Source organism: Oryza brachyantha, chromosome 4 (assembly GCF_000231095.2).
Source record: "Oryza brachyantha chromosome 4, ObraRS2, whole genome shotgun sequence".
Lineage (NCBI taxonomy): Eukaryota > Viridiplantae > Streptophyta > Magnoliopsida > Poales > Poaceae > Oryza > Oryza brachyantha.
In genome coordinates, this window is record NC_023166.2 from 4,650,375 (window position 1) to 4,673,954 (window position 23,580).

Genomic DNA, 23,580 nt, shown 5'->3' on the forward strand with positions numbered 1-23,580 from the left:
AACTGCTTTAAATAACATGAACCAATAGCTCTCCGCCTGCTGCCAGGAAGTCCACAAGACCCTTCAAGCCATAGGAGTCGAATCAAGCATTCCTGAAGGCGCCCAAGGTTTTCCAGAGCTTGCTGACTGGTTAATCGAAGCTTCTGCAGGTTTGCAGGCCGGCGTACCTTCCCTGGCTGCCAGGTGTTCGAGGGTTGCGACTGAGGCGCTACTTGCCGCTCTGTATTCCTTCGGATGTACTCATATGAACGACATCCCAGCCGTGATGAACCGCCTGCTTGCTGAATACGCCAAGTTTCGAGCTCGGAGAGATGCCGTCACTCCGGCTGTTCGAGCTTTTCAAGTGTTATACTGGCATCCACGTGGTTTGTCTGACACGCTCGAAGCCCTGAAAGCCTCGCTCGCACATGGACCTGTTGGCGCATCTACTTCTGGCCCGAAATTGCCAGCTAGGGATGCTGACACTGGGCGCCAGGTGTGACGTGTTTTAAGTTGGGTGGGTGAATTCGAATCGAAGTCCCCCTCATTTTGTAATTAAACTATTTTTTGCTGGTGTTCGGATTGTTAGCTACAGGTCGAACATCGATGGAAATGCACTGCTGGGTGATGCCCTGTTTTGGCTAAGTTTAATCTGAAGCATGTTGCTTCTCGTTCATTCGAGAAGTGTTATTCACCCGATGATTGCGCACATGGAATTGCCTGTGCGCATTATGACGAGCAAAGGTTGTTTACCCTTCGATTTCTGCGATGGTCCCGTGAACACGAAAACGGTAGTTTGAGGCAATATGTACTCAAGTGTCGCCGTCATGTAGGAAATTTGGCAAGAGCATCATTATGCTCTAGCTCGCCTTTCCCCTCACCCTTTCGGATAGGCGTAGGAGATAGTTCTCGAGTTCATCTTTGACAATTCGAACTCGACCTAAGCGCCGGTTGCAGTTCGACTACGCCATTCACTTCGGAAATTTGGTGAGAGCATCATTATGCTTGAGCTCGCCTTTCCCCTCACCCTTTCGGATAGGCGTAGGAGATAGTTTTCGAGTTCGTCTTTGACAATTCGAACTCGACCTAAGCGCTGGTCGCAGTTCGACTACGCCGTTCACTTAGGAAATTTGGCGAGAGCATCATTATGCTCAAGCTCGCCTTTCTCCTCACCCTTTTGGATAGGCGTAGGAGATAGTTTTCGAGTTCGTCTTTGACAATTCGAACTCGACCTAAGCGCCGGTCGCAGTTCGACTACGCCGTTCACTTTGGAAATTTGGCGAGAGCATCATTATGCTCGAGCTCGCCTTTCCCCTCACCCTTTCGGATAGGCGTAAGAGATAGTTTTTGAGTTCATCTTTGACAATTCGAACTCGACCTAAGCGCCGGTCGCTGTTCGACTACGCCGTTCACTTAGGAAATTTGGCGAGAGCATCATTATGCTCGAGCTCGCCTTTCCCCTCACCCTTTCGGATAGGCGTAGGAGATAGTTTTCGAGTTCGTCTTTGACAATTCGAACTCGACCTAAGCGCCAGTCGCTGTTTGACTACGCCGTTCACTTAGGAAATTTGGCGAGAGCATCATTATGCTCGAGCTCGCCTTTCCCCTCACCCTTTCGGATAGGCGTAGGAGATAGTTTTTAAGTTTGTCTTTGACAATTCGAACTCGACCTGAGCGCCGGTCGCAGTTCGACTACGCCATTCACTTAGGAAATTTGGCGAGAGCATCTTTGTTGTACTGCCCTTGTCTTGTTGAGGTAATATGCTTCTTGTACATATTCAAAAACTTTTCTGCATCGTCTTTTTCAGGCAATGTGCTTTTAGTTGCACATTATTAAGTTTGTCCCCATCTTGCTGGGGGAAATATGCCTCGTGCATATTCAAAAACTTTTCTGCCTCATCTTGTTGAGGCAATGAGGCAATATGCTTCTAGTTGCACATTATTAAGTTTTTGTCCCCACCTTGCAGGGGAAATATGCTTCTTGTGCATATTCAAAAACTTTTATGCCTCGTCTTGTTGAGGCAATGTGCTTTTAGTTGGACATTATTAAGTTTTTGTCCTCATCTTGTTGAGGAGAATATGCTTCTTATGCATATTCAAAAACTTTTCTGCCTCATCTTGTTGAGACAATGTGCTTCTAGTTACACATTATTAAGTTTTTGTCCTCATCTTGTTGAGGAGAATATGCTTCTTATGCATATTCAAAAACTTTTCTGCCTCATCTTATTGAGACAATGTGCTTCTAGTTGCACATTATTAAGTTTTTGTTTTGGCAACTTGTTTTATACAGGTTCAAGCCTCCATTACGGATAATAGCCCTACGTCCCGTGTTTTCTTACCATAACTTTTGTGAGTATGTACACCGCATGCCTCCTATACAAGTGATCTACTTTCTCTCTCTCTTTTTTCTCTTTTTATTCTTTCTTTTTCTCTTCTTTTTTTTCTCTTTTTTTTCTTTTTCTCTTTTTTTACATATAGAACTTCTTGAGTGACATTGCATTCCAAGTGTGGTCCAACTCTCTTCCTTCAAGGGTCGCCAACTTGAAAGTTCCAAACCGCACTTGTTCTTTGACGATGAACGGTCCTTCCCACTTGGATTCCAACTTCCCAACTGATACTTCATTGAGTACTTTCTTCAGCACTAGGTCGCCCTGCTTGATAATTTTTGGTTTCACTTTGCTATTGTAGTATTTTGTTGTTCCATTGGCATAACGTGCCATTCTTTGTAATGTCTCGATATGAACTTCATCCACTTCGTCCAAGGATATCTTTCTATCATCCAAGGACCCTTGGTCAAAAATGACTCTGGGAAAAGGCTCCTATCTCGCTTGGGGTCATTGCCTCATCTCCATATACCAATCTGAAAGGCGACGCTCCGGTCACCCTTACTGGTGTTGTCCTAAGTGCCCATAATACTAAGAGCAATTCCTCTGGCCACTTGCCCTTTGCTTGATCTTGCAGCCTTTTCTTGATTGCCTCTACAACTTTGCCATTTGCTCTCTCCACTGCATCGTTGGTTTGAGGGTGTCCAATGAAAGCGAAGTTGATTTGAAGGTTCAGCCCCTGGCACATCTCCTTGAACTTGCCAGACTCGAATTGTTTGCCATTGTCACATACAATTTCCTTTGGAACACCAAAGCGACAAACTATGTTTTTCCACACAAATTTCTGTACTGCGGCGAAAGTGATCTTGGCAAGGGTGTAGGGGGTATTTATAGGGGGAAGCTAGAGATAGATCTTGTTATCCATCCCCTATTAACAAGGAATAGATAAGGTTTCAAAGAGATAAGATTTAGAATCCTAATTAATTGGAATTGATTTTTTTGGTGGAGATAGAGATGAGGCTGCATGGCTTGGAGAGGAGGGGGAGAGGATCGTACAGTCCAGGGAGGAGGAGGAGTTCGGCCAAGGGAGAGGAAAAAGGAAAAGAGAAAAAGAAAAGGGAAAAAGGGAAAAAAGGGAGAAGGGAAAAAAAAGAAAGGAAAAAGGAAAGAGGGAAAAAAAAGAAATTGCCTCCAATTTTGCCAATTTTTATTAAGTTGATTAGAGCAAATTTTATTGACTGCAATTCAAATATAAATCCTGTTAATCATTTAAAATGCTTTCGGGACATTTTAGAACATCCGAAAAGCTTCCAATTAAATTAAATTAATTTATTACACTGTGTTTTCTCCTGAACTTTAATTAATAAATTATTTTTAATGCATTATTTACTTATTTCTTGGCTTGGGTAAAACTCAGGGCGTGACAAATCTACCCCCCTTAAACAGAATCTCGTCCCCGAGATTCGGAGGAGCTGTTAAAGAGGTGCAGACGAGCAGCCTAGAGTTGGAAGAAACGGCTCGGTTTTCTTCACTTCCAGTTGCACCAGTGTTGTTGCGGTCGTTGTCGTTCCTTGTGTTCACCATCTTCAGAGCAGGAGGATAGAACAAAGGGTGAGGAGAAAACCAAACAAAGGGCTTTTCTGAATTATTCGACTGTAATTTTCTGATCTGGATTAAAACACTTAAAAAGAGCACTCAACTCCTTGTGGTACAACCATAACGCCACTACTTGTTATGGTGAACCGCTAACCCCAAAACAAACCTACACACACAAAAACTACCAAGCAACGACAAAAGACGATGCTAGGGTAACGCCTACGGCTCGAAACGGCTGCGACGACTGAAGAAGCAACGCTTGACTCTTGAACGACTCCATCTTCAACTTGAGAGCGACGCTTGGAGTAGCGCAGACCTGACTCTTCACCTAAATCTTCGGTCTTGACACTTGATCGGCTGAAGTTGCTGACGACTGCTGCGACGAAGGCACGGGCTCGTCGATGGGATGACACACATATAGAGAGATCAAGGTTTGAGAAGCAAGTATGCTCACTAAATTTTCAAAACCAAAAGACTCGACACCCTTTTCTTTGCAAACGACTCAAATTTTGCAAAACCTAATGCATATGAAGAAGGGCTCCTAGGGTTTCCATTTGGCTCATCCTACGGTCAAGATTGGCTCTGATACCAACTTGTCACGCCCAGAAATTTTCACCAAATTTCTGAACAATAGCATGCATTAAATCTCGGTCCAGGATTCAGCCCGAGTACACACTATGACAAATTAATACACAGTTCCATGACTTAAAAACAAATAAAAACAATTATCTATCGAAATGCAGAGGAAAAGGAAAACAAGACTAGACCATCTAATCTTCAGCTTCAGCTGGCGATGACGGCTCCACACCACAGGCATTCTTGACGGCGGACTGGACCTTACTTCAACCTTCGGAACAACCTTCTGACTCAGGCTCTGGCACTTGCTCTGGTGGGGGAAAAATTAAGCAAGGCTGAGTATAAACCACCGTACTCAACAAGTAACACCCAAGAGAGGAAGAATAATGAATGCAATAGGGTATCAAGGGATAGGCTAAGGTTAACTTGCACAAAAGCTGCAGTAATTTAGCAAAACAGTAAATAAAAAAAATAGACTGAAATAAAAGTAAAGTAAACAATTAAAATAAACATCCACTATCCAACGTTACACCACGTTGCAACAGGCCCAAACCACTGTCGAACGTTACACCACGTAGCGACAGGGTCAACCCTCTGCCCAACGTTGAACCACGTTGCGACAGACCCAAACCACTGCCAACGTTACACCACATTGCGCAGGGTCAAACCAGTTCCAAGATTAAATAAAAAAGGGGTTCAACTAATCCCAGTGAGTCTGTCAGTTCGCCCAATAACCGCGGGCACGGCTATTCGAATAGTTTTACTCTGCAGAGGTGTACAACTTTACCCACAAGACATGGCTCCCAAGCATGTTACCATGCCCCAACGTATGACCACGATACCTCAGTACAAAAACCATGATAAGACCTTTCACCTAACCCTCCCTAGACAATCGCACCACACTTCAGGTTTCACCCCCTCCTTTACACCAAGTCGGGCAGTCCCCTCTTGTGCCTTTGTAGATCCGAAAGTAGCAGAGACTTTTGTTACACCACGATTGCCCGTCCATACTCCATCACGCCTACCCTTGCCTTGGTACGTCGAATAGGGACAAGTTAGATTACGAGTCTCACCGTTGCCCATTCTGGCTTGTGGTTAGTACGTGTAAGACCTTCAAGGTTTCCTGAGAACCGGTCCTTAATTGCCATGGGCACGACTCTCAAAACCATGCACCCACAGCCCACCATAAGCAATATTTTAGTTGTATTAATCCTCATCGGGAGATTAATAATGATTACAACCATTAAAGGTCTATCAAAGTGTAACAGTAATTAAATGATAATTGGTGAGCTAGTTGAACTAAGCATGGTTAAGCATTGACTAACCCTAAGTATAGTCAAATTAACCCTGGGATGACAATAATAATGAATGGGAATCAACGGATATATTGGTAATTGCCCAATAGATAAATAAAATAAATACATTTGCATAAAACAATGCATGTTTGAATATAAAGCGGGGATTTTATAACCATAGGTTCAATATGATCAAATAAGGGTGCCACTTGCCTTGCTTAGACCCACGAGGAACTTCGTCGACGACTTCGAGAACGAACGGCGCTGCGACGGGGTCAAAACCTACGACAAACAAGGCAAAACAAGAAAAACAGGCTATAAAACTACTGAAACAGAGAAAGAAACTATTTTTAATGGATTCTTGGCATTTTTCTGGATTTAGTGAAACTTGAATGGACCTAAATGGAGACTAGATGAATTACTTATGAATTTTAGAAGTTTTCTGGGTTTTTAAACTAAACAGGAAACCTTAATGAATTATTGCGCAATTAATTGGAGGGATGACGTCAGCACTGAGGAGAGAGGGAAGCTGACCGCTGGGACCCACTGGCAGTGAGACAAGAGGAGAAGAGGGGCTGACAAGGGGGCCCACGAGGAGAGAGAGATCGATTGGCCGGGCCCGCTTGACAGAGGAAGAGAGCAGAGGAGGGAGGGGAGAGCGCCGGCGCGGCAGGCGACAGGCGGCGGGGCGGCGACGCGAGCGGCGACCGGCGACGTCGGTGCAACGGCAGCGACCGGCGGCGACGACCGACGGCGCGGCGAGCGGCGGCGCTAAGGATCGGCGCGGTGAGGCGGCGGCCGAGGTAGAGAGGAGGCGCATGGCCGACAGCGGCAACGGCGCCCGACGGCGACGACGGCGCGATGGGAGGGCGACGGCGCTCCGGCGTCGGCGAGGTTGCGTCGGCGACGGCGAGGCGAGGGTAATGATGGGCGGAGGGGCGACGGTGACATCTGGGGCACGCACACGCGTGGCGGCGGCGGCGACCTCATCGACATCGTGCGGAGGGAAAAAGAGGGGGAAGGGGGACGGCGACGGCTTACCGGCGGCGACGTCGGTGAGTCGGCGTCGTGGCGGGACGGGTGGTGACGGCCAGCGGCGCGGATGGCGGCGCACAGGTGGTGAGATCGGGCGCGGCGGCGAGGTGGCTAGGCACAACGAAGGCTCGAGCGGAGAGGGGAAAGAAATGGCGGCGGCGGGCAGGGAGGCAAATTTTATAGGGGCGGCCGGCTAGGGCGGAGGCAGCGGTTAGAGACCACGTTGCACACGCGGGCGCGGCGGACGGCGGCTGTTGCGAGCGCGGGAGTTGGAGTCAGCGGCGGCTTCGGCGCGGGAAATCCGGAGAGCGCGGCGGCGCGAGGCGGCGGCTGGCGGCCGGGAGAGGCGGGGCGGTGGTTACTCCGGGCAATGGATTTGGCGGCGACCGGGGAAAGCAGAGTGGTGGTTGCGCCGGCGTGATGGAGCGGGGCGGCGGTGCACGGCGAGGCGTGGCAGCGGCGCAGCACGATGGTGCCGACGCTGTGGCAAGCAGAGGAGGTTGGACGGACGCAGCGCAGCGGCGCTAGCGCGAGGGCGACGTGGCAACGGGCGACACATCGTGGGTACTCGGCTTGTGCCGTGGCGGTGAGGGGTGCAGGCAGAGGAGGGTGGCGGATCCGGCGCGGAGGGCGGCGAAGGACGGCGGTTCTGCGGCGGCGATGGCGAGGCGATGGAGACGGCCCCGAGAGGGTGCGTCGGCGGCGGCAAACGGAACGCGCGCGCGACGGCGACACACCCGTCGACGACGGCGGCCGAAGTGAAAAAGAGGGAGGAAGAGAGAAAGGGAGAGGCTCACCGGTGATGAGAACGGCGGCAGCGGGTCGGCGTGGACGAGGCGGAGGTGGCGTGCGGCTCGGAGCGGCGGCGTGTGACGGAATCGGGTGGCGGCGGCATCGGCCGAGCGGAGGAGGGAGAGGGCGGCTGAGCGGCGGCGGTCCACAACCAGCGATGGCGACGGGGTCCGGTGACCAGTGGTGGCGGATGCCCAGCGACGGCCGGTGACTGGCGGCAGCGGAGGTGAGCCGAGCGGCCAAGCGGCAGCGACAGAGGAGAGGAGAGGCGGCCTTGGCAGCGGCGCGGGGGCAGCGACGGCCGGCGACGGCTTGACAGTAGAACGGTGGTTGGCGACGGTGCGTCCGACGCGGAGGAGGTGGGGGAGGTTGTTGGCGGTGGGCACGGATTGCGGCCGGTGGTTGCGGCGCAGCCGTTGGGCTGGCGCGGCCTGGGCACGGCGTGCACGTGGGCAAGCGCGAGGGCGGCGCGAGCGCAGGGCGGCGACCAACAGTGCGAGCGACATGGCGCGGCGCAGCGCGGTCGAGCAGCGGCGAGCGGCTACGCGGTTGGCACAGCGGGGTGATGCCGGCCCGAGAGCGGGGCGGCAACGGCAAGGAGAGGAATGAGGGGGATCGGGAAGAGGCGACGCACTCCAACAGCGGTGGCGACCTGCGCGTGCAGAGACGAGCAATGGCGAAGAGGGACCGGCAGCGACCGGGGAGACGCGGCAGCGACCAAGCGGCGACGGCGCGGCAGCGGCCACGGCGACCGAGCGAATGGTGATGGCAACGCGGAGCAGCGGTGACCCGAGGGCGGCGCGGTTATGACGGTGAGCGGCGGCCAAGCACGGGCGCGAGGCGCACGCACCGCGTGGCACGGTGGGGACGTGTCGCGGCGTTGGCTCGACGGCAGAGGCGAAAGGCGGCCGGTGACGCGGCGCGACTGCGCGGATGCGGCGCACGGTGGTGAGCGCGGCGACGAGGCAGAGCGGAAGCGTGCGCAGGTGGAGCGGCACAACGCGGACGGTGTGGCGGCTAGGCGCGACGACACGACGTCGGGCGGCGCGAAGCGACGCGACGGCGGGCGCCGAGGGAGAGATTGAGGAGGAATGGGAGAGCTCACCGGGTGGACAACGACGACGGTGGGGCGGCGGACGACCGACGATGGCCGATGACCGGTGGGCGAAGGCGCAAAGGTGGAGACCGAAGGCGATGGCCGACGGCGGGGAGCAGCGCCCGACGGTGAACGCGGCGGCGACACGACGGGAACACCGGGCGGCTCGGGGAGGCGAAGAGGACTTGGGGCTCGGCGGTTTGGGCCCGGTGCGGGAGGGAGAGAGGTAGGGCGAGCTGGGCCGCGGGAAGGACTGGGCCGGCCCAGCGGGAGAGGAGGAGGCTGAAGGGAGAGTGAGGGAGGGAGGTGGGCTGAGGGAGGTGATGCGGACTTTGAGCGCCGGTTGGGACACGACTCGGGAAATTGCAGACAGTACACGCATTCACACGACAGAACCAAATCATGCACGAATTAGAGATTCGTACGACAAATTAGATTCGATACGTGAAACTGTGAACTGTTAGCGGAACAATGGCAGGAGTTAACGACCCGTTAAATTGAGATTTAACGACTCGCTAAACTAGAATTAGACGATTTTAACGTTAAACCAATCTACGCTTACGAAATTGAATTCCGCACCATAGATCAATCTCACGCTTGCTAATAGATTGGAAAACCTAAGCAATTACACGGTAGATTAACGATAGATTGATTTGCATGAATAAAACGTATGCAAACCTGAGGTTTGGTGGAGAGATCAGCAACGGATTGCAGTTGTTCCTTGCTGTTAGGCTAGAAAACCTGAACAATTAAACGGTAGATTAATTTAGATTGATTCGCAAGAATAAAATATATGCGAATCTGAGATTTGGTGGACAGAGACCAGCCGGCGACGTGCTGCGAACAAGGATGCAGCAGGGCTGCTAGCGGCTTGCTGCGCAGCTGCTGGGATAGGGGCGGCACAGCTGTAGCGGAGGCGGAAGAGGCGACTGGAGATGCACGGGAGAGGGAGACGGGGAAAAGAGGCAAGGGTGTAGGGGGTATTTATAGGGGGAAGTTAGAGATAGATCTTGTTATCCATCCCCTATTAACAAGGAATAGATAAGGTTTCAAAGAGATAAGATTTAGAATCCTAATTAATTGGAATTGATTTTTTTGGTGGAGATAGAGATGAGGCTACATGGCTTGGAGAGGAGGGGGAGAGGATCGTACAGTCCATGGAGGAGGAGGAGTTCGGCCAAGGGAGAGGAAAAAGGAAAAGAGAAAAAGAAAAGGGAAAAAGGGAAAAAAGGGAGAAGGGAAAAAGAAAGGAAAAAGGAAGGAGGGAAAAAAAAGAAATTGCCTCCAATTTTGCCAATTTTTATTAAGTTGATTAGAGCAAATTTTATTGACTGCAATTCAAATATAAATCCTGTTAATCATTTAAAATGCTTTCGGGACATTTTAGAACATCCGAAAAGCTTCCAATTAAATTAAATTAATTTATTACACTGTGTTTTCTCCTGAACTTTAATTAATAAATTATTTTTAATGCATTATTTACTTATTTCTTGGCTTGGGTAAAACTCAGGGCGTGACACATGTTGTCTGTGGAAGGGAAGAGTATTTGCACGGAATAGCGCAACATCTGCTTCATTGGCGTCTTGATCACTGCTGCAGCCCCTACACCTTTGTCATTCCAAGATCCATCCGAGTATATGACCCATGGTTGTTCCTCCTTGTCGGATTTCTCAACTTCTATGGAGTCCACTCTGCCACAAAATCAGCCAGTACCTGTGACTTTATGGAGGTTCTCGCCACATACTTTAAGTCGAATGGGGCCAGTTCCATTGCCCACTTAGCGATTCTTCCCGTTGCCTCCTTGTTTCCTGTTATTTCTCCTAGAGGGTGGGAAGACAGAATCTTGATTTCATGAGCCATGAAGTAGTGCTTCAACTTCCTTGATGCCATCACAATGGCATATACAAACTTTTCTATTTCAGAGTATCTTATTTTGGCACCTTGCAATGATTCCGATACAAAGTATATTGGTACTTGCTTATCATCTTGTTCTTGTACCAGCACTGCACTGACGGTTTCCATTGTTGCTGCCACGTATAACAACACTTGTTCTCCTGTCTTTGGGCTTGCCAAAGTTGGCATGTTGTGCAAGTACTGTTTTAGATTATCAAATGCTTGTTGACATTCGCTTGTCCAATTAAATTCTGATGCCCCTCTCAGGGTTTTGAAAAACAGTAAGCCTTTTTCCGCATATCTTGCCAAGAATCGGCTTAGGGAGGCCAATCTGTCTGTGAGACGTTGCACTTCCCTTGCATTTCTAGGCGGTTCCATTTGCCTAATTGCTTCTATCTTTTCTGGGTTCGCTTCTACTCCTCTTTTCGTGACCAAAAATCCGAGCAACTTGCCCGCCTGGACACCAAAAACACATTTTTCTGGGTTCAACTTCATTTGTGCCTTTTTCAAGTTGCTGAATGTTTCTTGTAAGTCATCTCCATGGGTTTTTGCTTTCACGCTTTTTACCACAATATCGTCCATATATGCTTCCACATTTCTACCAAGTTGACTTAGCTAGCACCTTGGCCACTAGCCTTGCGAAGGTGGCACCTGCACTCTTTAGCCCAAAAGGCATTCTCACAAAATAGTATGTTCCAAATGGTGTGATGAATGATGTTTTCTCCTCATCCTCCTGTACCATGAATACTTGATGATATCCCGAGTATGCATCCAGAAAGCTCATCAACTCGCATCCAGCGGTTGAATCGACTAGCTGGTCAATCCGTGGCAGTGGGAAATCATCTTTTGGACAAGCCTCGTTCAAGTCTATGAAGTCGACGCACATTCTCCATTTGCCATTCGCCTTCTTGACTAGCACTGGATTTGCCAGCCACTTTGGGTGTTTGACTTCTCTTATCACGTTTGCCCTGAGCAACTTGTCTATTTCGACTTTGGCGACCTCTTGCCTATCAATCGACATTTTCCTCAACTTTTGCTTTTTTGGCTTGCATTCACCGTTTACTGCAAGTTCATGCTGTATTAAGTTTCTGCTTACTCCCCTAAGCTCTTGTGCTGACCAGGCGAAAACGTCAAGGTTGTTTCTGATGACTTTCATGATGTCATCTTCTTCTTCCTTGGACAAATTTTCCCCCACCAGTATGCACTTTTCCGGGTTGGATTCATCCACAATCACTTTTTTCGTTTTTTCCCTCTGGGGTTGGTCTTTTTGATGTGTAGGTGGCTTGGCCAACATTCCTTTCTTGCATGTTTACTTTCTCATGATGCTCCACCATGTGAATACATTTGTTACTTGGTGTCCCAACCATCTCTAATTGCCTGGCTGCTAGCTGACTCCCTTGTACCTTAATGACGCCTTGAGGGCCTGGCAACTTCATGCAAATGTAATTGTGGTGGATCACCGCTTCAAACTTGTTGATGGCAGACCTTCCCAATATGGCGTTATACTGGTATGGGACGTCCACCACATCAAAAACCACAACTTCACTTCTGACATTAGCCCCTTGCCCCAATATCACCTCGAGGCCTATTTTGCCAATCGCTTCCACTTGCTGCCCTCCAAACCTTGCAATGGTACCTCTGACCTTGTCAGCATGTCCAAAGGTATCTGCATCTTCCTGAATGCATCAAGGAAAAGAACATCTGCCGAACTTCCTCCGTCTACCAAGACTCTTCGTACTTCACATTGTGCTATATCCAATGATATAACCAGGGGGTCTTGGTGAGGAAAAATTATAACTTCTGTGTCTTCTGGGCCAAATGAAATTACTGTTTGCACATGTGCTGGTTTGGCATATTTGAAGCTTGCTGCAACATGGTTAACTTGCCTCACGTATGCCTTTCTTTGTCTTTTTGAACTCATCCCTGAAGACGAGCCTCCAGTGATCGCATTGATTACTCTTTTTGGTGGCGCTTCAATTGTCACGCCCAGAAATTTACACCAAATTTCTGAACAATAGCATGTATTAAATCTCGGTCCAGGCATCAGCCCGAGTACACACTATGACAAATTAATACACAGTTCCACGTCTTAAAAACAAATAAAAACAAGTATCTATCGAAATGCAGCGGAAAAGGAAACAAACTAAACCATCTAATCTTCAGCTTCAGCTGGCGAAGACGGCTCCACACCACAGGCATTCTCGACGGCGGACTGAACCTCACTTCAACCTTCGGAACAACCTTCTTCTGACACAGGCTCTGGCACTTGCTCTGGTGGGGGAAAAATTAAGCAAGGCTGAGTACAAACCACCGTACTCAACAAGTAACACCCAAGAGAGGAGAATAATGAATGCAATAGGGTAACAAGGATAGGCTAAGGTTAAATTGCACAAAGCTGCAGTAATTTAGCAAAACAGTAGATAAAGATAGGCTGAAATAAAAGTAAGGTAAAGTAACAATTAAAATAATCATCCACTGTCCAACGTTACACCACGTTGCAACAGGCCCAAACCACTGTCGAACGTTACACCACGTAGCGACAGGGTCAACCCTCTGCCCAACGATAAACCACGTTGCGACAGACCCAAACCACTGCCAATGTTACACCACATTGCGCAGGGTCAAACCAGTTCCAAGATTAAATAAAAAAGGGGTTCAACTAATCCCAGTGAGTCTGTCAGTTCGCCCAATAACCGCGGGCACGGCTATTCGAATAGTTTTACTCTGCAGAGGTGTACAACTTTACCCACAAGACATGGCTCCCAAGCATGTTACCATGCCCCAACATATCACCACGATACCTCAGTACGGAAACCATGATAAGACCTTTCACCTAACCCTCCCTAGACAATCGCACCACACTTCAGGTTTCACCCCCTCCTTTACACCAAGTCGGGCAGTCCCTTCTTGTGCCTTGGTAGATCCGGAAGCAGCAGAGGCTTTCGTTACACCACGATTGCCCGTCCATACTCCATCACGCCTACCCTTGCCTCGGTACGTCGAATAGGGACAAGTTAGATTACGAGTGTCACCGTTGCCCATTCTGGCTTGTGGTTAGTACGTGTAAGACTTTCAGGGTTTCCTGAGAACCGGTCCTTAATTGCCATGGGCACGACTCTCAAAACCATGCACCCACAGCCCACCATAAGCAATATTTTAGTTGTATTAATCCACATCGGGAGATTAATAATGATCAAAACCATTAAAGGTCTATCAAAGTTTAACCAATAATCAAATAAGAATTGGTGAGCTAGTTGAACCAAGCATGGCTAAGCATTGACTAACCTTAATTCTAGTCAAATTAACCCTGAGATGACAATAATAATGAAGGGATCAACGGATATATTGGTAAATGCCCAATAGATAGATAAAGTAAATACATTTGAATACAATGCATGTTTGAATGTAAAAGCGGGAGATTTTATAAACATAGGTTCAATATGATCAAAGAAGGGTGCCACTTGCCTTGCTTAGACCCACGAGGAACTTCGGCGACGACTTCGAGAACGAACGGCGCTTCAACGGGGGAAAAACCTACGACAAACAAGGCAAAACAAGAAAAACAGGCTAAAAAACTACTGAAACAGAGAAAGAAACTATTTTTAATGGATTCTTGGTATTTTTCTGGATTTAATGAAACATGAATGGACCTAAACGGAGACTAGATGAATTACTTATGAATTTTAGAAATTTTCTGGGTTTTTTAACTAAACAGAAAAGTCCTAAATCAATTATTGCGCAATTAATTGGAGGGATGACGTCAGCACAGGAGTGAGAGGAGGCTGACGGCTGGGACCCACATGGCGGTGAGAGAGAGAGGGAGAGGGGAGGCTGACCGGCTGACGAGTAGGGCCCACTCACCAGTGGCCCAGAACAGAGGAGGACGGGGTGGCCTTGGCCGAACAGAGGGGAGAGGCGGCGCCGGCCGGGCAGGCGGCGGAGGGCGGCGACCGGCGGACGGCGGCGCGGACAAGCGGGCGGCGACAGGCGGCGGTGATCCATCGGATGGCGATGCGAGAACCGGCGGCGACGCTGAGAGTGGCGGCGCCAAAGGAGGACGGTGGCAGCTCGGGGAGAGTGACGGCAGTGACGCGATGAGCGCGGCGGTGCTCCGACGGTGGCGGGGTCGCGTCGGCAACAGCAAAGCGAGGGTGGCAGCTGGCGGACGGGCGACGGAGACGGCCGAAGCGCGCAAGAATGCGGCGGCGGCGTCGGCTCCGGCGGCCATGGGCGGAGAGGAAAAGAGAGGGATAGAGAGGACAGCAACGGCTTACCAGCGACGAGGACGGTGGCGGCAAGTCGGCGTGGGCCGAGGACAGGTGGTGACGGCCGGCACGAGGTAGATCGGCGGCGGCGATGGAGATCGATCGGCGGCGCTAGCGCGGTGGCACGACGGACAACGGCCAGCAACGGCAACGGCTGAGAAGAGAAAAGGAATCCGACGGGGAGAGGAGGGAGGAGCGGTGCGCGACGACGGCTTGGCGTCGTGGCGTGTGCACGGGGAGGCAGAGGACGATGGAGGGAGGGGAAACCGTGGCGAAGGCGGCCGGGGACTGGCGGCGGTGTCGGCGCGACGACGGCTTGGCGTCGCGCGGCGCGGTGACAACGACTGAGGGGGCCCGCTTCAGCAATGGTAAGGCGAGGGGGACGACGCCAGGATGGCTCATCAGCCCATGGTGGCGGCACATGGGCTGGCGGCGGTGGCCGAAGGGGAAGAAAAGGAGGGAAAGGGGAAGGGGATGCTCACCGGCGGCGCGAAGGGCGGCAGCGAGTCGGCGTCGAACGGGAATGGGTGATGACGCGGCTCCGCGACGGCGACCGGAGGTGAGGCGCGAGCTCGACTAGCGGCGGCGAGGCAAAGGGCGCAGCGACAGCTCGGGGACGTGCGAATAAAGGCGGCGGCGGCTCGAGGAGAGGGGGATTTATAGGTGGCGGCTACCGCGCGTAGGGCGGGGACGTCGTTAGCGCGGCGACGCGGATTGCAGCCGGTGGTTGGCGACGGCGCGTCCGACGCGGAGGAGGCAGGGGAGGTTGTTGGCGGCGGGCACGGATTGCGGCCGGTGGTTGCGGCGCAGCCGTTGGGCTGGCGCGGCCTGGGCACGGCGTGCACGTGGGCAAGCGCGAGGGCGGCGCGAGCGCAGGGCGGCGACCAACAGTGCGAGCGGCATGGCGCGGCGCAGCGCGGTCGAGCAGCGGCGAGCGGCTACGCGGTCGGCACAGCAGGGTGACGCCGGCCCAAGAGCGGGGCGGCAGCGGCAAGGAGAGGAATGAGGGGGATCGGCAAGAGGCGACGCACTTCGACAGCGGTGGCGACCTGCGCGTGCAGAGACGAGCAAAGGCGAAGGGGGACAGGCGGCGGCCGGGGAGACGCGGCAGCGGCCAAGCGGCGACAGGCGGCGGTCGGCAACCAGCGATGGCGACGGGGTCCGGTGACCAGTGGTGGCGGATGCCCGGCGATGGCCGGTGACTGGCGGCGGCGGAGGTGAGCGGAGCGGCCAAGCGGCAGCGATAGAGGAGAGGAGAGGCGGCCTTGACGGCGGCGCGGGGGCAGCGGCGGCCGGCGACGGTTGACAGCAGAACAGTGGTTGGTGGTCGGCGGAGGACGTCGGCCGACGGCGAGCGGCGGGCGGCGCAACGACACGAAGAAAAAGAGGAAGGAAGGAGAGCGGGCTCACCGACGGACGACGGCGGTGAGGGCGCGAGGATGACGACGCTCAGGCGGCGATCGGTGACATCCCGAGGCGGGGCGTCGGCGCTCGAGCGGCGGGATCGGTCGGGCACGGGTGAGGCGGAGGAGGGCGGCAGCGTAGAGGCGACGACGAAAGAGAGCGAGTGGCGGCCAGGGAGGGGATTTAAAGGTGGAGGCCGGCGCGAAGGGCGGCAGGTAGTTGGTGACGGGCGCGGGAAAGGGGCGGCACCGGGAGAAGCGGGGCGGTGGTTACGCCGGGCGATGGATTTGGCGGCGACCGGGGAAAGCGGAGTGGGTGCGGCGGCGCGAGGGCAGCGGACAGCGGCGGCGTCGCGGGGTGGTGCGGCCAAGAGGATGTGAAGGGGCGACCGGGATGCAATGGCGACGACGGCGCAAGGCCGCGGCGGCGAAGCGAGCGAGGCGCGGCCGAGACAAGCGAAGATGGCAGCGCGGCGATGCCGTCGCGGGCGCGACGCGCACGGGCGCAGGCGCCGACTGGAGGTGGAAGATGGGGCTGATTGGTGGGGACCACCTGTCAGCGTCCCAGGAGGAGAGGGGAGGCGGCCTGGACTTGGCACGCGCGTGGTGGCTATGGGCCGTGGCTCGGCCCACGCACGGGAGAGAGGAGAGGCGGATGGGAGAGAGGCTGAGGCGAGCTGAGCGGGCCGGCTGGCTGGGCCAGGAGGAGAGGGAGGAGGAGTGGGCCGAGGGAGGTGATGCAGACTTTGAGCGCCGGTTGGGACACGACTCGGGAAATTGCAGACAGTACACGCATTCACACGACCGAACCAAACATGCACGAATTAGAGATCCGTACGACAAATTAGATCCAATACGTGAAACCGTGAACTGTTAGCGGCACAACGGCAGGAGTTAACGACCCGTTAAATTGAGATTTAACGACTCACTAAACTAGAATTAGACGACTTTAACGTTAAACCAATCTACGTGTACGAAATAGAATTTCATACTGTAGATCAATCTCGCGTTAGCTAATAGATTGGAAAACCTAAGCAATTACATAGTAGATTAACGATAGATTGATTTGCATGAATAAAACGTATGCAAACCTGAGGTTTGGTGGAGAGATCAGCAACGGATTGCGGTTGTTCCTTGCTGTTAGGCTAGAAAACCTGAACAATTAAACGGTAGATTAATTTAGATTGATTCGCAAGAATAAAATAGATGCGAACCTGAGATTTGGTGGAGAGAGACCAGCCGGCGACGTGCTACGAACAAAGATGCAGCAGGGCTGCTAGCGGCTTGCTGCGCAGCTACTGGATAGGGGCGGCACAGCTGTAGCGGAGACGCAAGAGGCGACTGCAGATGTACGGGAGAGGAAGACGAGGGAAAGAGGCCAGGCTGTAGGGGGGTATTTATAGGGGGAAGCTAGAGATAGATCTTGTTATCCATCTCCTATTAACAAGGAATAGATAAGGTTTCAAAGAGATAAGATTTAGAATTAATTGGAATTGATTTTTTTGGTGGAGATAGAGATGAGGCTGCATGGCTTGGAGAGGAGGAGAGGATCGTACAGGGAGGAGAGGAGGTGCGACCAGGAGAGAAAAAGAAAGGAAAAGAGAAAAAGAAAAAGGAAAAGGGAAAAAAAGGGAGAAGGGAAAAAGAAAAGAAAAAGGAATGAGGGAAAAAAAGAAATTGCCTCCAATTTTGCCGATTTTTATTAAGTTTATTAGACCAAATTTTATTGACTGCAATTCAAGTATAAATCCTGTTAATAATTTAAAATGCTTTTGGGACATTTTAGAACATCCAAAAAGCTTCCAATTAAATTAAATTAATTAATTACACTGAGTTTTCTCCTGAACTTTAATTAACAAATTATTTTTAATGCATTATTTAATTAATTCTTGGCTTGGGTAAAACTCAGGGCGTGACATCAATCGCCTCCTCCTTCATGACCTAAGGGGCTTCGATCATATTCTGAGCATGTTGTTGTTGATTCTGAGCTTGTTGTCTATTTTGTGACCCTTGCATTTGCCTCTGGTATAAGAAAGGAATTGTTCGGCACTCATTCATCATGTGATTAGTTTGGCCATGCAATCTGCAATACTTTGAATTGTCAAATTGCCTGTTGTCATTCTGCTTGTTCTTGAAATTGCCCTTGTTCTTGCTCCACTTCCATTGGTTAGGCTTCCCTTGGATGTTGTTGACTTGTTTCTTATCGTTCTTGAATTGTTTCCAGGGTTTTTGATTTTGCTGTTGTCATCTTGTTGCTGGGGTTGTTGGGCTGAACTAGTTGCCGATTGAGGTGTAGGTGCCACCACAATGGGTCCGCGTTCCGCGTCCATGCGCAATTCATCTTCTTCTGCTCTTGCAAACTTCTCCATTCTTTCAAACAATTCTCTTGCTGAATTTGGCCTGTCTTTGTTTATGTCAAAACGCAATGGCCCTTTGAGCAAACCCCTTCTAGCTGCTGCAATGACTATGCTGTCATCTGCTTTTTTTAATTTGACATTTCACTCTTGAGAACTTGCACATGAACTCCCTTATGGTTTCTCCCGGCATCTGCTTGACCGCATATAGATCATTTGACTCCTTTGGTTCCTCATATGCCCCAATAAAGCCTGCCTTGAAGATATCCTTCATAGGCTCCCATGAGTATATGGACATCGAGGGGAGCGTGGTGTACCAAGAGATAGCGACACCTTCTAGCATGGTGGGAAGCATCTTAGCCTTTGTCACATCATCTCCTCCTGCTGCCTCCACAGTTGTTTCATATATCCTTAGATATTCACTTGGGTTGGAATCTCCCTTATACTTTGTAATATTTGGTATCTTGAAGTTGATTAGCCAGGGTGCCAACAGCAACATGGGACTTAGCGGGCTAGTATCCGACAGTCCTTTCGTATTCTGCGTTTGCTGGTGTGGCATGTACATCTGTTGAGTTTGCTGAGGTATGTTCATTTGACTTGCCCAGAACTACTGCAAGTTCACCATTTGCTGCGACATTGGCTGTGTTGGGTGATATGGAGCATGCAAGCCTGGTGTTTGTGGTACGTTGAACCCCCACTGGCCCCCTCCTGACGTGTACTCCTGAAATGATGTACTTTCTGTTTGAGGTGGAACATATGGAGGTAAAGTCGTATGTGTCTGGATCGATGGAATGTAAGGCATATGCTGGTTCTAGAAGTAGGGTGGTTGCTGTGGGAGGGAGCATGGGAATGGAATGTTGGGCTGCATTGGGGGTATCTGGGCTGAAAAAACTTGGGTGGGAGTTTGAGTCGACGGAATTTGAGTGGAGGGAATTTGAGTTGATGGAACTTGAGTCGAGGGAATTTGAGTGGATAAAACTTGAGTCGATGGAATTTGAGTCGAGGAAATTTGAGTCGAGGAAATTTGAGTCAACGGAACTTGAGTCGAGGGAATTTGAGCCGATGGAACTTGAGTCGAGGGAATTTGGGTCGAGCTGTGCAATTCTCTCAACCTCTGCAGCTCCCTTTGCATTTCCTCAAACTGTTCTCTATTCACCATGAGAGCCCCTTGGGCTAGCAACATCTCTGCCAACTCAGTCTCAGTCAACTCCCCGCTCCTTGACGAGCTTCCACCAGCCCCGCTACCACCTTCCATATTCTGACTCGTTGCTCCTTTTGAGGTGTCCACTGGGCTAGGAGTGAAACCGTATCTGACCGGGGCTGTTCTTTTCCTCCGAGGCCTTGCGTACATCTACCACTTGACTTCACCTTCTTGGAGATTTATGGAGTCCCCACGGACGGCGCCAATGTTGTGACTTTGTGTCACGAACATGAAAATGTATATGCAACTATGAAAAAGTCAGTCGCACATGTACACAAGAAGTCCAAGTAGAGAATGTTCAAGATGCCTCGGCTTTGTACATCTCATTAACCTTGAGTTCAACAGGGTAGGGGTACGGGCTTTTATAGCCCCGGAAAACCCTTGTACAATGACCCAAATACCCCTGGGTAGTTACTAATAGAGCCTAAGGGTACAAGGGTAAAATAAGTAGCTTCTTGGGGACCACCACACCAGCTGTCTTTAGCACTCGAGTGCACTTGAGAGCTGGTCCCCAGACATCTTAGCTGGAATATCCCTCGGAGTCGTGACGGGCAAGCTTCCGTATTCTGACCTGGTCCGAATCGTCGAGGGGGTGCTGGTAGCGCCTAAGTGTTTTACTCGAATACCAAGGCATCTTGGCCGAACATGCCACCGGAGGCATGATACTCGAATACCAAGGCATCTCGACCGAACATGCCACTTTGAGGCTCGCTTTGGGGCGAATAGGATGGAAAGGAGGGGCCGATACCAATAAATACTTTGCTTTGTTTGTATTTTCCTTTCGCTGTGCAGCTCAAGAGGTCGACGACATCGCGTCCTCTTGTTTCGGTGCAAAACCATGGTTGTTCATCTCTCATGGTGATAGCTCTGTGTTTTCCCATGGCGTCTTTAACTAGATGTGTTGCAGGTTTCCGTTTTAGCGGGTGGGCCATCATCTTTATCTCTGGCGATACATCCACAAGAACGTTGAACTCCTTTGTCAACAGAGGCAGATCTTTAGGGAGTGGCCGAACTTTCTTGTTGTTGTCAATGAAGCTTCAATCTCCATCTTCGGAGGCCCCTTTCGGGTTTGCTTCTTGGCATCCATCTCTAGCTACTTGTGGTCTTCAAATCACTGTCGTTGTCGCCATAGTTGTCTTCGTCCAGGCGGAGAAGCAGCAAAGGACCTGATTGCTTTTTTTGGATCTTTTAGAGTCCTTTGTTGCAAATGTCTTGAGCTTATGTTAATTTGGCCATCTTTAAGGGGCCTCTTTGTAAAACTGCTTATTCATGCAGTTAAATTATCGGTGTCGAGGCTAACTCATGGCATGTGTACTTTTCTATAATAAATAAAGTGCATGAGTTCTAAAAAAAATTGAGGATACAGCGGTCGGATTTGAAGAAGGTCGCATTATGTGTTGGCAAGAATCCCTAGTTGGCTTGTCTTGTAGCATGGGATAACTCGGTGCCAAAGGAGAGTTGAAGATGATCATGGAGGAAGGCCTTCAAGGGAAGGAGGAATGGGTCGTAATTGGCTGGCTCGAATCCAATGAAGGGATTTTATTTTTTTCAATAAAAACAATTGCCGAAATGATTTTTGAATTACTAAAATTACTTCTTGAGCTATAAAAATCCTAGAAAATTCCAAATACTCTATTTAGATATAGCAATATTTAACAAAAATACTCCGAGTCACATTTTATTGGGAAATTATTTCTAATATTAACTTCCCTTGTTAATTATTACACTATAATATAAATTATAAAATTTATTTATTAAATCCCTAAAAGGAAGTCAGCATATTAGCTTATTATATACTTGGTTTAAAGAAGAAAGCTTGCATGTGTTTGGCCACGTTCTTGGCTGTGGCAAGTAAGAGCAGCTCCAACAGTTAGGCAAAAATAGTTTGCCAAATTTGCTGTTTTAGCAACTTGGTAAACAATATGGGAAACGAAAAATTATTTTATCTCCAACAGTTACCCAAATTCCACTTGCCAAAAACAGATATAGTCAATAAAATCGGTTGGAAATTGAGGAAGATCGCACCAGATAGAAGTCGCTCTCGTCGCCCTGCGCCCCCTGCCAGCCGTGCCGCCTCTCCGGCGCCCCCACGACGCCCACGCGCCGCCGACCGCGCCGCCTGGACGCGCCCCGGTGACGCCCTGTGCACCCTGCCAGCCGCGCCGCCTCTCCGGCGCCCCCGCGACGCCCGCGCGCCACCGGCCGCGCCGCCTGCTCCGCGCACCCACGACGGTCGCGCGCCGCTGACCACGCCGCGTGCCCGCGTCACCTGCTCCTCCCGCGCCCCCGCGAGGTCCGCGTGCCGCCGGCCGTGCCACCGACGCTATTTGTCATCCTAAAAGCATGCCTATTTGTCATGCTACTTTTTTTGTGTAGTGCCTTATTATCGATGATGTTGATCGTCTACTTGAGCAGAACTTTGAGGAGGATATGAAACAGATATTTAAATGCATTCCTCTGCTATATATCATCTGCATCTGACAATTATCACTATATGCAAACCATAAGTTGTAGTTCTATGCTGACATAATCTTTTTTTCTTTTGTAAATCACCATTTATGCTATGTAGAATAGACATACAGTTCTTTTTTCTGCTACACTATTTATACTCCCCTATAAATATGAATTCCGTGGCTCCTCTTCAGTTGGCTCATGTGATGGTCCTAATACCTACACTATTTCCACTATTTCCAGAGACAAATTATATCGATCCATTTGATCAAGACTCCCTTTGCAAGCTAATCTGCTTCACCTCTACGGCCATTACCACCAATAATATACCCAAGAGCTTGTGAATGATCCATGAAGGGGCTAGCGGGAGAAGTCTGTTACCTGCATAAGACAAGCTCAAGGCGGCGACGAGCTGGGCCACGGCGACGAGCTGGGCTACGGCGAGGTGGCACGTGTGCGGGGGACAGTGGGGGCACCGACGGACGCGAGCGCGCGGTTCCGCGGCGTGCCGTCGGGCCGTGGGCGTGGGTGCAAGCGCGCACGACGGCGACGCTTGCGGGCGGGCCGAGGCGCCAGGCGGCGAAGGCGACGCGCGCGGTCGCGATGAACTGGGCCGCACCAAGTTGGCGTGCGTGTGGGGAGAGCGGGGGGCGGCGGAGGCGGCGGCGCCGGGGGATGGCAGCGGTGGCGTCGCGACGCCGGGTCACGAGGAGATGGCGTCGACACAAGAAAAATGCGTGCGCTGAAAGTTCCTGGCGAAAACGCGAGAGAAATCTAGCATCGCACTTTTCTGGATGCTAAGTGAAACTTCGTCTCCCATATATGCGCGCAAACAAGAGGATATGAAAAATTGCTAAAATTTGGGAACTCAGATGCCAAACTGTTTGAGACAATGTTTTTAGATTTTGCCAAAAAACAGAGATGGCAAATTTGGATGAGAAGTTATTGGAGTTGCTCTAAATGGGCGGAAAACGTAGTAAAAGATTAACATATTATTAATTAGTTATTAGCTATAAAAATTAAAAAATAGATTGATATTTTTTAAAAGCAACTTTTATATATAATTTTTTTTAAAGAAATGGAGAATCACGCTTATTAACCGGGATGGACGAACAGCCTTTGTCTCACCTGTACCATATTCAGCTCTTCACCGGTCCAGTTTGGATAACCTCACGCTTTTCCTCAGAAAAACTTATTATAACCGTTTTTTAGTTCTGTTTACGCTTATAAGCTAATATTTAAATTTTCAATATTAAATTTAAAGTAGATATTTAGAATTTTTTTATCAGAGTTATTTTTAACATTGATTTTTGGATAGCT